Genomic DNA, 13,337 nt, shown 5'->3' with positions numbered 1-13,337 from the left:
GCCCACATAGGAGTGGGGCCCTGAAATGCCGGTCGGGGGTTAGGGTTCGGGGCTTTTGGAGGTTGGTTGTTGACTTCTGGCTCGGAGCTCGAGCTATCCGAGAAGCCTTCAGCATGATGATCATCCAAAGGAATAGGGTGATCGTCATCTGACTCCTCTTCGAGCCATCCTCCATTGCCCTGGTTCGGAAAGTACGGATCGCCGGGTAGGTGGAAGCCAGCCATGCTATCTACGCGAGAAAGGGGGAAAAGAAGATTAATAGACGTACTATTCTAAGATACTTATAGGGAGAATCATTACTAGTTGACCCAATATTTGCATAGTGCATACCGATTACATGTAATCGAAGCAAGATAGTCCTTCGAATAAACCACCCTAACTTCAGACCCCCAATCAAACAAGAACAGGGAATGAAGCAAAGGCTGCAGATTCTGAGTCTATAGCGCCCTAATCACATGTAATCGTGGTGTATCCACTTAGCAACTATTGTCCTACTAGTAACGACCCTTTTTGTTAACACATATGTATAATCTAGGGATACAGAATACTCCTATAGCATTCTCATGTTAGCGTTATTGTGGTACTGTTGGTAAGTTTTAGACTTGTTGCAACATCACAACCGAACTTAGGCACATGCTAGTCACCCTCAGGAAAACGTAGTTGATCAGGCTACATCATCCTGAATGTGACTATATGTCTCTAAACCCAATTGTGCTGCCCAACAATCTTAATACTTTCGTTTTGTTCTAGGACGATACTGATTCCTGTGTTTCATAGTGATGTGTGTATATATATACTTAGTTAAATCTTTTAGATACTTAACAGTATATATTCTTGGTCAGAGTGTTTTAGTCCCGAAGTGTTTATAGTTCGTATATCTTTTATAGGTTGATATACTTGATTCACTATAAACAATGCTCTGATACCAATCTGTCACACCCCAAAATCGATAACGGCGGAATACGTTTCGGGGTGGATGACGTAGCGAACTGTATCATCACAATTGCATAATAGTAGAAACAAGAAGCATACAACCATAGCATTATATAGTGAATTTAATTACACGCATGTTTAGTAATGTTCAACAATCATTCAAAAGTAAATCAAAAATAAGAGATGGGTCTTGTGTGCTCCACCTTCTCCAAAAACGCTGCGTCTGTACCTGTTTATCTTTGACCTGAAGATACAAGTTATTTGAAAAACGATTATCAGCATAAAGCTGGTGAGTTCATAAGAGTTTAGTGTGAGATTTTGTATACAAAGCATTAGTGTTAAAAATGTATCATTACGTTCATAAGTAGTAGAAACTTAGAAAATCCCATATTTTCCAGGAAAAACATTGTAAGTGACAATCTGTGAAAAGTATGCATTCTTTATTCCTTTGAAAACAGTTTATTTTATAAATACATTGGCAATCTCCAAATAACAAGTGTGAAGGAATAGGTTGAGCCTGTAAATCAGTGATAGAGGTGCAAGCTTCCTTTAGTGATAGATACTTACTTACTTTGGGATGCAGTTTAGCATTTAGTGTAGTATTTTAGAGTAGTTGTAGGGTATTCCTTGTATATTACCAATAGTGAGGATAATAGCGGATCCCATGACCTTCCCGGTCATGCATAGTATAGTGAAGTAGTGGCATCCCTGGGCCAGTACGGCGCGGACTGAGATTAACAGTCGGGATGTAATAGCGTCTGCCCCGTATAGATCTATACATGTAGAGTCGTCTCCTACTGGAACACTCCGGGCGTAGTGAATAGCGAATAGAGTATCTCGTAGCGGGTTAGTGTATTATTGTTTGTTTAGTGTTTTCTCTATGGTTATAGTGTAGTAATCTTTTAGTATTAATCATAGTGTATTCTCTTACTAGTGTATCGTCTAGTAGTAGTGAGTATTATAGTGTAGATAGTCATAACTTTAGCGAGTAGTAGCGGTAGCGATCCTAACCATACCTATTATGGTTATCTTAGTGGGGATGTTTCTTAACACGTTAGTGACTTTAGCATTAAGTGAAAACAGTAATATTCGTATCCCATACCGATATACAGATTTTATATAAGTAAGAAATCAACGACTGTCGGACGGATAGCTACTACCCTAAGCCCACAATCAAACAAGAACAGGAAATAAGGCGAGATATCGGTCCTAAGTCCTCCAAGTCTTATTTATATAAATATATCAGCGTGGTTACCTTTTATAAGCAAATTGATTAAATAAAATTATTTTTCCAAAAGAACATTTAAATTCTGATTCACTGTTTAAAGATAGTTTGTAAAGGGTAAAACCCGTTTTTAAGGCATAGGGACAAATCACATGTGATTTGAACTAAGAGTAGTGAATCACATGTGATTAATCCTTGTAACTCGGAAATCGTTTTGTAAAACTTTACATAAACATTTACAAGCAACTTGTATCTCCCCCTTAAAACATGTAAAACACTTGAAAGGTTCATTAAAGGGGTATGAACTCACCTGAAGTCGCGGAAATCGGGTGAATCGGGTAAATCGGGTAATAGTGTCGATTGAGCGTTTGGTATCAAATAACCACTTGAGCACCTTTTAGGACCCTAATGTCATATGAAATATGTATTTTACAAGAAGTTAATCATCTTGTACTCTTCATTATAGTATTTGGACATTCTAGTGTCGTTTTCGGGGTTTTAAGGCCTAGAAAGGGTTCCCGGGAGTGGTACAAGGCCATGGATGATTTATGGGAGGGTCCATGAGTTCACTCTCTTAGAGTTTATGGCCTAAAAAGCCATTCTTTGGGAGTTTACGGCCGTAAGCCCCCTAGGCTTGGCCGTAAACTCTTATGACACTCCAAAATGTGTGTTTAGGGCCTTATCTCACTTCCTTGATTTAGTGGTGTGTGTTTTGGACCAAGAGGGAAGGATTAAACATCATAAATTGTGATATTTTTGGGGAGTTTACGGCCAAGACTTGTTCTTGGGCCGTAAACTCCTATATGTCTTAGAAAAATCCTAGAAGGTCCTATAGTGAGTTTGGAACAATTTGGCATACATTTTTGGGGAGTTTACGGCCCAAGAACATCCTTGGCCGTAACTCTTCATTTGGTATCAAAATGAGGTGTTTAATGGTACAACACACTTCCAAAGGCCTTAGATAAATTCCTTTCATGCATTAGGGTAGTTTAAGGACTTGTTTGACACAATTTCTTGGGTGTTTACGGCCCAAGCTTAAGCTAGGCCATAAACTCCTCTTTTTGGCCTCAAATGGAGTTGTTTGATGCATTTAAGTGTTCCTTGGAGTCAAGTCTAATTTACCAAACATCCTAGGAGTGTTTTTAGGGCTTAAAACATAGATTTTTGGGGTGTTGGAGGTGTTTACGGCCTAAGCACATGCTTGGGCCGTAAACTCCTTTTTAAGCATCATTTTCTTGTGTTTTAATGTCCATACCCTTCTAGTTATAAGCCTTAATTAGTATACTAACATACAAGAAGGAAAAACTTGGTCTTTGGCTTGGTTTTGGGGGTTTACGGCCTAAGGAGCTTCTTAGGCCGTAAACTCCTCTTTGAATCTTGATTCCTATGATTTTTGGCCCTCAAATTCAATGAAGCATGTCTAAAATAAGATAGAGGATGAGCACTTACGTTTGGAAGTCGGAAATTAGCAGAAATCAGGGTCGTTTTCGAGTCTAGAGAGAGAAAGTAGAGAGAGAGTGGGTGTGTAGTAAATGAGTGTTCAAATGTTGTGCACACTCATTGCATATGTCTCGGGAATCGCACCCGATACACAGCTACCCGATGTTTAAAGTTACCTGGGTTAAAACTTTTTACCCGGGTGAAGTGGTTGAAAAGGAAATACAACTCTATTAGGTTAAACGGGGTTAACACATACGAGTTATATTTCTTATGATAATATTAAGCCATGCATAAATTTAGATATTCGGATATTGACGATTCCAAATATTGCATAAATTAACGTATAGTGACACGTTCCGTTAGTGAAAATGGGGTTTGTAACGGAATTAGATTTGGGGTTGTCACATCATCCCCCCGTTAGGGGAATTTCGTCCCGAAATTTAGAATACAAACAGATACGATGTTACAATACTACTAAGCGAAGAGATGAGGGTATTTGGGTTTCATTTGATCCTCGCGCTCCCAAGTGAATTCCGGTCCTCGCTTGGCGTTCCACCGAACCTTCACGATTGGGATGCGGCTTTGTTTCGTCCGTTTTACTTCACGATCCAAAACCTCAGCAGGTTCTTCCACGAAGTTGAGGCTCTCATTGATCTCGATCTCGTCGAGGGGGATCACGAGAGTCTCGTCCGACAGACATTTCTTCAAGTTTGAGACGTGGAAGGTAGGATGTATGTTACTTAGCTCGCGGGGTAAGTTTAGTTTGTAAGCTACGGGGCCGATTCTAGCAATAATCTCAAAAGGCCCTATGTACCTTGGGTTTAACTTTCCACGCTTCCCGAAGCGTATCGTGCCTTTCCAGGGCGAGACCTTTAGAAGAACTCGGTCTCCGACCTGGAATTCCAAGGGTTTTCTTCGTTTGTCGGCGTAGCTTTTCTGTCGATCCCTAGCGGCTTTTAGTCGTTCGCGTATCTGTACAATTTTCTCGGTCGTCTCTCGAATGATCTCTGGACCAGTGAGGGCGCTATCAGGAACTTGTCCTTTAGCTAACTGAGTGTCTCCCACCTTGGCCCAGCACAAAGGGGATCTGCACTTCCGGCCGTAGAGAGCTTCGAATGGAGCTGCCTTGATGCTCGTGTGATAACTATTGTTGTAGGAAAACTCCACAAGAGGTAAGTGTGTATCCCACGATTTCCCGAAGTCGATCACACAAGCTCGCAGCATGTCTTCTAATGTTTGGATCGTTCTCTCACTTTGTCCGTCAGTCTGCGGATGGTAGGCTGTACTCATATCCAGCCTCGTTCCTAGTGCCTGTTGTAACGATTGCCAAAATCTAGAGGTGAATCTACTATCTCTGTCTGATATGATAGATATTGGGATGCCATGCAATCGCACTATTTCTTTTATATAAGTTCTAGTGAGCTTTTCCATCTTATCCGTCTCCTTGATAGGTAGGAAGTGGGCGGACTTGGTCAACCTGTCAACGATGACCCAAATGGTATCTAATCCACCTGCTGTTCTGGGCAGCTTGGTGATGAAGTCCATTGTGATTCGCTCCCACTTCCATTCTGGTATTTCCGGTTGTTGGAGGAGTCCTGATGGCTTTTGACATTCTACTTTGACCTTCGCGCAAGTAAGGCACTTACTTACAAAGGTAGCGATCTCTGCTTTCATGTTCGGCCACCAGTATAGCTTTTTGAGATCCAGATACATCTTATCTGAACCCGGGTGGACGGAGTAACGAGTGTTGTATGCTTCCCTCATAACCAAATCTCTGAAACCTCCATGATGCGGAGTCCAGATTCGGTCCATAAAGTAATAGGCTCCGTCACCCTTAACCTCCAGATTTTTATCCATCCCGCGCAGGGATTCTCCCGCCACATTTCCAGGATTTAAGGCTTCCAGCTGAGCCTCCTTGATTTGCGTGGATAGATGTGAATGTATAGTCATTGTCAGCGACTTGGTTCTTCGTCCGGAATATTCTTTCCTGCTCAGGGCGTCCGCTACTACGTTGGCTTTCCCCGGATGATATCGAATTTCGCAGTCGTAATCGTTAAGTAATTCGACCCATCGACGCTGTCTCATGTTGAGTTCCTTCTGGTTCAGTATATGTTGGAGGCTTTTATGATCAGTGTACACCACGCTCTTCGTCCCATACAAGTGGTGTCTCCAGATTTTTAGTGCAAAGACAACCGCTCCTAACTCGAGGTCGTGAGTGGTGTAGTTCACTTCATGGTTCTTTAGTTGTCTCGAGGCATAGGCGATAACTTTGCCTCATTGCATCAAGACACAACCGAGCCCCTGATTGGATGCATCACAATATACGACGAAATCCTCTGTCCCCTCGGGAAGGGATAATACTAGTGCGGTGCATAGGGCTCTCTTCAGGGTCTGGAATGCCTTCTCCTGTTTCTCTTCCCAGTCGAATGGCACACCCTTCTGTGTCAGCATGGTGAGGGGTTTCGCAATCCGAGAGAAATTTTGGATGAACCGACGATAGTAGCCAGCGAGGCCTAGAAATTGACAAATTTCCGTAGGCGTCTTTGGTGCTGACCAGTTCTCAATAGCTTTGATTTAGGAGGGGTCCACGTGGATTCCGTTTTCACTGACCACGTGCCCCAAGAATACTACTCTCCGGATCCAAAACTCGCACTTAGAGAACTTCGCATACAACTTCTCGGATCGCAGGGTTTCCAGGACTAATCGTAAATGGCTTCTGTGCTCTTCCTCGCTCCGAGAGTAGACAAGTATGTCGTCAATAAAGACGATGACGAACTGATCTAGATATGGACGACATACCCTATTCATCAAGTCCATGAATACTGCGGGGGCATTAGTCAGTCCAAAGGGCATCACTACGAACTCGAAATGCCCGTAGCGGGTTCGAAAGGCTGTCTTTTGAACATCTTCCTCGAGCACCCGCAACTGATGGTACCCCGATCTAAGATCAATCTTGGAGAAGTAACTGGCTCCCTGGAGTTGATCGAATAGGTCGTCGATACGAGGGAGAGGATAGCGATTTTTGATCGTGAGTTTATTGAGTTCCCTATAATCGATGCACATCCGAAACGACCCATCCTTTTTCTTCACGAACAAGACTGGAGCTCCCCAAGGTGAGAAGCTCGGTCTTATGAAGCCCTTGCTAAGCAGTTCGTTGAGTTGACCGGATAGTTCTTGCATCTCGGCGGGCGCTAGTCGGTAGGGCGACTTAGCTACGGGGGTAGCTCCTGGGATTAGGTCGATTCTGAATTCAACCTGTCGTTTAGGAGGTAGGCCTGGGAGATCCTCCGGAAAGACATCAGGAAAATCGCATGCTACTGGAATGTCCTTTGGATCTTTTGATTTCTGGTTAGTGTCGACGACGTGAGCAAGAAAGGCGCGATATTCCTTGCGCAAGTATTTCTGAGCCTGAATACTAGAGATGATACGAAGGTTTGCACTTGGCTTATCTCCGTATATCACTAGGGTCTCTCGATTCGGAAAGTTCAGGCGAATGGCTTTCTCGGAGCATAGGATGTCGGCGTAGTGAAGGCTTAGCCAATCCATACCAACAATGACATCGAAATTTTTGATTGAGACTGGTATAAGATCGATTAAAAAGGGGTGATCGTCTAACGTGAGAGTACAACCTATATAGATTTCATTAGAGCTTTCTGTCTTCCCATTAGCCATTTCTACAACGAATGTTTCTTTTAGTGGTTGAGGGGTTTGTTTGAGTAGGTGTTTAAAGTTTTGATTTATGAAGCTTCTTTCTGCACCACTATCGAATAAGACACAGGCGTAAGAGTTGTTGAGAAGAAACGTACCCGTGACCACTGTGGGATCGGCTACTGCTTCATTGTGACCGATAGCAAGTAACCTTCCAGTTCCCCCAGCATTTGCAATCTTCGGACAGTTCTTCTTAAAATGACCCGCTTCGCCGCAGCCATAACACGTCGGGGTCACTCCCGTACCAGGAACCTGTGTAATAGGTTTGGGAGGAGCCTTGCAAAATCGGACAGTATGGCCCTTCCGTCCGCAGTTGGAACACTGCAATTCACGGCATGGACCGTTGTGGTGAAAAGGGCACTTGGGACACTTAGGCAAATTCCCACTGTAAGCTTTCGGTGGGGCTGGAGCAGTTGGTGCGGCTGGGAGGGTGGCAGCATGAACCGCCACAATTTGTTGATCCCTGGAGGCAGTTTGAGTTTTCTTGCCTTTCTTCTTATCCCATCGTTTCCTCTTTCTGTCAGATGATCCGGATGGTGCAGTGGTTGTTGTTGCTGGAGTGGAGGAGATTTCGTGATTGATCAGACTCTGGGCCAATTCCTTGGAGCTGTCGAAAGTGGTAGGGCGTGAAGCCAGAACATTTCCTCGATACGGGGGCACTAAACCCCAGATGTAACGTTCAATCTTCTTGCTTTCAGAGGGGATCATGTTGGGACACATAGCCGCCAAGTCGCAAAACCTGGCCGTATAAGCCGTTATGTCGGTCCCCTTCATCTTGAGGTTCCAGAGTTCTTCCTCCAGCTTCTGGACTTCGCCCCTAGGGCAGTACTCTCCTCTCATGAGGTCCTTTAGAGTGTCCCAGCCCATGGCATTGGCTGTGACCAAGGAGAGTGCGTTGACATGGCCGTTCCACCATGACAAAGCCCTGTTAGTGAGGGTAGCAGTAGCGAACTTGATTTTGCTCTCCTAGGGACAAGAGCACATCTCGAATACAGCTTCGGTCCTTTCGAACCATTGGGACAACGCCAGAATTCCTACGGTACCATCGAAGAAAGCAGGTTTACAATTCATGAAGTCTTTATAAGTGCATCCCTGCACTCGCTGGTGGACTTCACTAAATCTAGAATTTCCACCGCTCGCATCACCCGAGTTCATTTGGGCCATGGCTGCTGTTACAGCCGCAGTCACAGCCGCTTGGAACAACACCGGATCGAACTGCGGAGGAGGAGGTGGTGGAGGAGGGGTTTGAGTTTCAGGTCTTCCTCTGCTGGGACGCTTTCGTGGAGGCATCCTTCACTGGAAGATCATAGAAATGATAGCAATAGTAAGAACCTATTGCGAATATGAATAGAGTGTCTCATGGATTTAATCAACATAATCCAAGATCAGGGTAAGAGTTATAGCAATAGAGAAATCATCTGCCAATACACTGGTATTAATGATGCAACAGAAGTTCATGAAAATTGACCTAGCAGTAGGTCTTACATCATACCATAGAGAAAATGTTGGCAGTTTGGAGGTTCAGATAGAGTACTTTTAGACTAGGAATGTTTACAGACAAGAGACCTATGGAACATAGAGATAAAAGGCTAGTCTTTTAAACAAAAGAGTGAGGTAACTAGATGTCTTCTACTGGCGACGGCTGCTTGTCGGGCGAATCCTCAGATCCTCCAGCTGACGCATAACTTCTTGAAGGTGTCGATCCTGAGTCCTTTGGCGTGCTCGGAGTTCCCTAACTTCGGCTCGAGATGCTGCCAGCTGATGCCGCAGAGCCTCGTTGGTTCTCCTTGTCCTGTCCATGGCTTCTTCGAGTTGGCGGATGCGAACCGTGTTGAGGTTTGAGTTGGCATCCACTTCTACCACTCGACCAATGGCAGCTTGACTTTGCTCAACATTCCTGGCAATTCTTCGGATCATGATGGGCAGAACCCGATCTGCTGATCCTCCTTCGCTTATGTTGTAGAAACTTCGGTCTCCATTGTAAGGCAAGGGCTGACCCTGCTCCTCGCTCCATCGATGCAAGGACATTGCCCACATAGGAGTGGGGCCCTGAAATGCCGGTCGGGGGTTAGGGTTCGGGGCTTTTGGAGGTTGGTTGTTGACTTCTGGCTCGGAGCTCGAGCTATCCGAGAAGCCTTCAGCATGATGATCATCCAAAGGAATAGGGTGATCGTCATCTGACTCCTCTTCGAGCCATCCTCCATTGCCCTGGTTCGGAAAGTACGGATCGCCGGGTAGGTGGAAGCCAGCCATGCTATCTACGCGAGAAAGGGGGAAAAGAAGATTAATAGACGTACTATTCTAAGATACTTATAGGGAGAATCATTACTAGTTGACCCAATATTTGCATAGTGCATACCGATTACATGTAATCGAAGCAAGATAGTCCTTCGAATAAACCACCCTAACTTCAGACCCCCAATCAAACAAGAACAGGGAATGAAGCAAAGGCTGCAGATTCTGAGTCTATAGCGCCCTAATCACATGTAATCGTGGTGTATCCACTTAGCAACTATTGTCCTACTAGTAACGACCCTTTTTGTTAACACATATGTATAATCTAGGGATACAGAATACTCCTATAGAATTCTCATGTTAGCGTTATTGTGGTACTGTTGGTAAGTTTTAGACTTGTTGCAACATCACAACCGAACTTAGGCACATGCTAGTCACCCTCAGGAAAACGTAGTTGATCAGGCTACATCATCCTGAATGTGACTATATGTCTCTAAACCCAATTGTGTTGCCCAACAATCTTAATACTTTCGTTTTGTTCTAGGACGATACTGATTCCTGTGTTTCATAGTGATGTGTGTATATATATACTTAGTTAAATCTTTTAGATACTTAACAGTATATATTCTTGGTCAGAGTGTTTTAGTCCTGAAGTGTTTATAGTTCGTATATCTTTTATAGGTTGATATACTTGATTCACTATAAACAATGCTCTGATACCAATCTGTCACACCCCAAAACCGATAACGGCGGAATACGTTTCGGGGTGGATGACGTAGCGAACTGTATCATCACAATTGCATAATAGTAGAAACAAGAAGCATACAACCATAGCATTATATAGTGAATTTAATTACACGCGTGTTTAGTAATGTTCAACAATCATTCAAAAGTAAATCAAAAATAAGAGATGGGTCTTGTGTGCTCCACCTTCTCCAAAAACGCTGCGTCTGTACCTGTTTATCTTTGACCTGAAGATACAAGTTATTTTGAAAAACGATTATCAGCATAAAGCTGGTGAGTTCATAAGAGTTTAGTGTGAGATTTTGTATACAAAGCATTAGTGTTAAAAATGTATCATTACGTTCATAAGTAGTAGAAACTTAGAAAATCCCATATTTTCCAGGAAAAACATTGTAAGTGACAATCTGTGAAAAGTATGCATTCTTTATTCCTTTGAAAACAGTTTATTTTATAAATACATTGGCAATCTCCAAATAACAAGTGTGAAGGAATAGGTTGAGCCTGTAAATCAGTGATAGAGGTGCAAGCTTCCTTTAGTGATAGATACTTACTTACTTCGGGATGCAGTTTAGCATTTAGTGTAGTATTTTAGAGTAGTTGTAGGGTATTCCTTGTATATTACCAATAGTGAGGATAATAGCGGATCCCATGACCTTCCCGGTCATGCATAGTATAGTGAAGTAGTGGCATCCCTGGGCCTGTACGGCGCGAACTGAGATTAACAGTCGGGATGTAATAGCGTCTGCCCCGTATAGATCTATACATGTAGAGTCGTCTCCTACTGGAACACTCCGGGCGTAGTGAATAGCGAATAGAGTATCTCGTAGCGGGTTAGTGTATTATTGTTTGTTTAGTGTTTTCTCTATGGTTATAGTGTAGTAATCTTTTAGTATTGATCATAGTGTATTCTCTTACTAGTGTATCGTCTAGTAGTAGTGAGTATTATAGTGTAGATAGTCATAACTTTAGCGAGTAGTAGCGGTAGCGATCCTAACCATACCTATTATGGTTATCTTAGTGGGGATGTTTCTTAACAAGGGCTCCAGCAGTGTTAAGCAATGGACGACCAAGGATTATTGGAACATTCAGATCTTCTTTCATGTCCTAGACTACAAAGTCTATTGGAAAAACAAATTTTCCAATTTTCACCAAAATATCCTCCACGATGCCACGAGGTTGTGTCACCGAACGATTCGCCATGTGAATTTTCATTTTTGTAGCCTTCATCTTCTGAATCTCCAATTTTTGATAAAATGAAAAAGGCATCAGATTAATGCTAGCCCCAGAATCGGCTAAAGCATTAACCTTCATTTTATTCCCACACTCACATGGAAGAGTGAGGCGTCCAGAATCCCCCATCTTTTCTGGTGTTTCTCCCAACACATCTTTTGAAGTTTGTTCACTTAGAATCACTGTAGACTGCTTCTTTAATTGCCTTCGAGTGTCTATCAAGTCTTGCAGTAATTTCTGGTTCTCGGGAGCTTTGGATAAGGACTCGACAAAGGGGGTATTAATTGGGATTCCCTTCACATGCTTTACATACTCTAAATGCTCCTTCTCCAGTAGACTAAGTGCAACTCGGGTGGGAAATGGCAAAGGTGGCTGATAAGCTGGAACGGTCTCAAAGGGTTTTTGATCAGACATGCGCCACATTGTGGCCAGAGGAGTGCCACGTCGTGGCGAGCCTGGTTCAGCAATTTCTCCACTTTCGATCCTTGATTTCTTGGGCTGCTGCGGTTCTTCTTCCAATGCCTCCAGGAACTCAGAGATTGCATCTTCTTTAGTATCGATGGCCATTACGTGAGATTGGGTCTTTACTTCGGGATTCTTCGGGGACAATTTTTCATGAACTAAAGTGGCTAGTTGACCAAATTGTACTTCAAGGTTATGGATGGAGGCTTGCTGATTCTTTATCAGAGTTTGTTGTTCCATAATGGCAGAATCAGTGGCATCGTGTCTCTTTTCCGAAGCTTCCATAAACTTCATCAAAATGGTCTCTAGGTCGGGTTTCTTCTCGGCTGGTGGCTGCTCCTTTTGATAAAGGCCTCGACCTGTCTGCCTATATTTTTCTTCTTTTTGCTTCTTGTACTCTTCATATGGCAGCCACTCCTTCTTCGGTTTCCTCCAGTCCTCATCAAACTTATCCCCACTAGAGTAGCACACTTGAGATTTTCTGTTCCCAAACTCATCTACATTGCAGTCCTTGGTCAAGTGTGGACAACTGCATCTCTCGCAACCCACTCTTATGGCATGTATCGACTGGTCCATTTGTGTTATCCTACGATCCATATTATTCAGCATGGCCATGACAGCTGCTATTTCTTCAGTTTGGGCCCCTCCACCGCCTTTGATTCCATCTTACCTCGGGTTGTGGTATTCGCGAGAGTGCTTCGCGAATTCTTCAATTAGCTCCTTGACCTCCCTTGGATTTTTCTTTGTCAACGGTCCTTGAGCATCAAGGAGTTGTCTTGTCATCACGTTGACCCCATCATAAAAGATTGACATCTCTTGCTGCACATTTAGGTCATGTTGAGGGCAATTTCTGAGCAAGCCCTTGTACCGCTCCCATGCTTCGTATAGTGACTCCCCGACTGTTGCTCAAAGTTGGCTATTGCCTTCTTGAGTTTGGCTATCTTGGATGGCGGGCAAAACTGGTCCAGGAATTGCTCACGCATTTGAGCCCAAGTGGTGATAGTACCCGGTGGGAGTGCCTTTAACCACTCCTTATCAACTCCTTTGAAAGTGATGGGAAGCATCCTAAGCAAGACTGTGTTTCTGTTGACATTTGGGACATTGAAGTAATCCACAATGTCGTTGACTTCATCTAGATGCTTAAAAGCATCCTCATGATCTTTCCCGAAAAATGGGATGTCCTTCAGTGCAGTCAATATGTGTCCCTTCAGCTCGAATGTGGCAGTGGCAGGTATTGCGGGTTGGACTAAACCGGGACCCACATCTTCTCGGATCCGCTTCTTGTAAGCTCCCATGGACATTTCTTCAATCGCTTCCATCTCGTTCCTTGGCTCGTTCTCGGGTTCGCTCGTGTGTTCTT

The 13,337-nt window shown here is 43.6% G+C and overlaps 1 non-coding gene across 1 annotated transcript; it reads left to right on the top strand.

Annotated features, from left to right (window-relative positions):
* The first annotated feature begins 12,806 nt into the window (after window positions 1-12,806).
* LOC145103473 (small nucleolar RNA R71) lies at window positions 12,807-12,912 on the top strand. The gene has a single exon (XR_013706565.1). It is a non-coding gene; the product is annotated as a small nucleolar RNA R71 (small nucleolar RNA).
* The last annotated feature ends 425 nt before the right edge of the window (window positions 12,913-13,337 follow it).

This window comes from Lactuca serriola, chromosome 4 (assembly GCF_051521515.1).
Source record: "Lactuca serriola cultivar US96UC23 chromosome 4, Lser_US96UC23_V15, whole genome shotgun sequence".
NCBI lineage: Eukaryota > Viridiplantae > Streptophyta > Magnoliopsida > Asterales > Asteraceae > Lactuca > Lactuca serriola.
The sequence above is the reverse complement of the archived record's forward strand: the minus strand, read 5'-3'. Positions and strand labels throughout refer to the sequence as shown.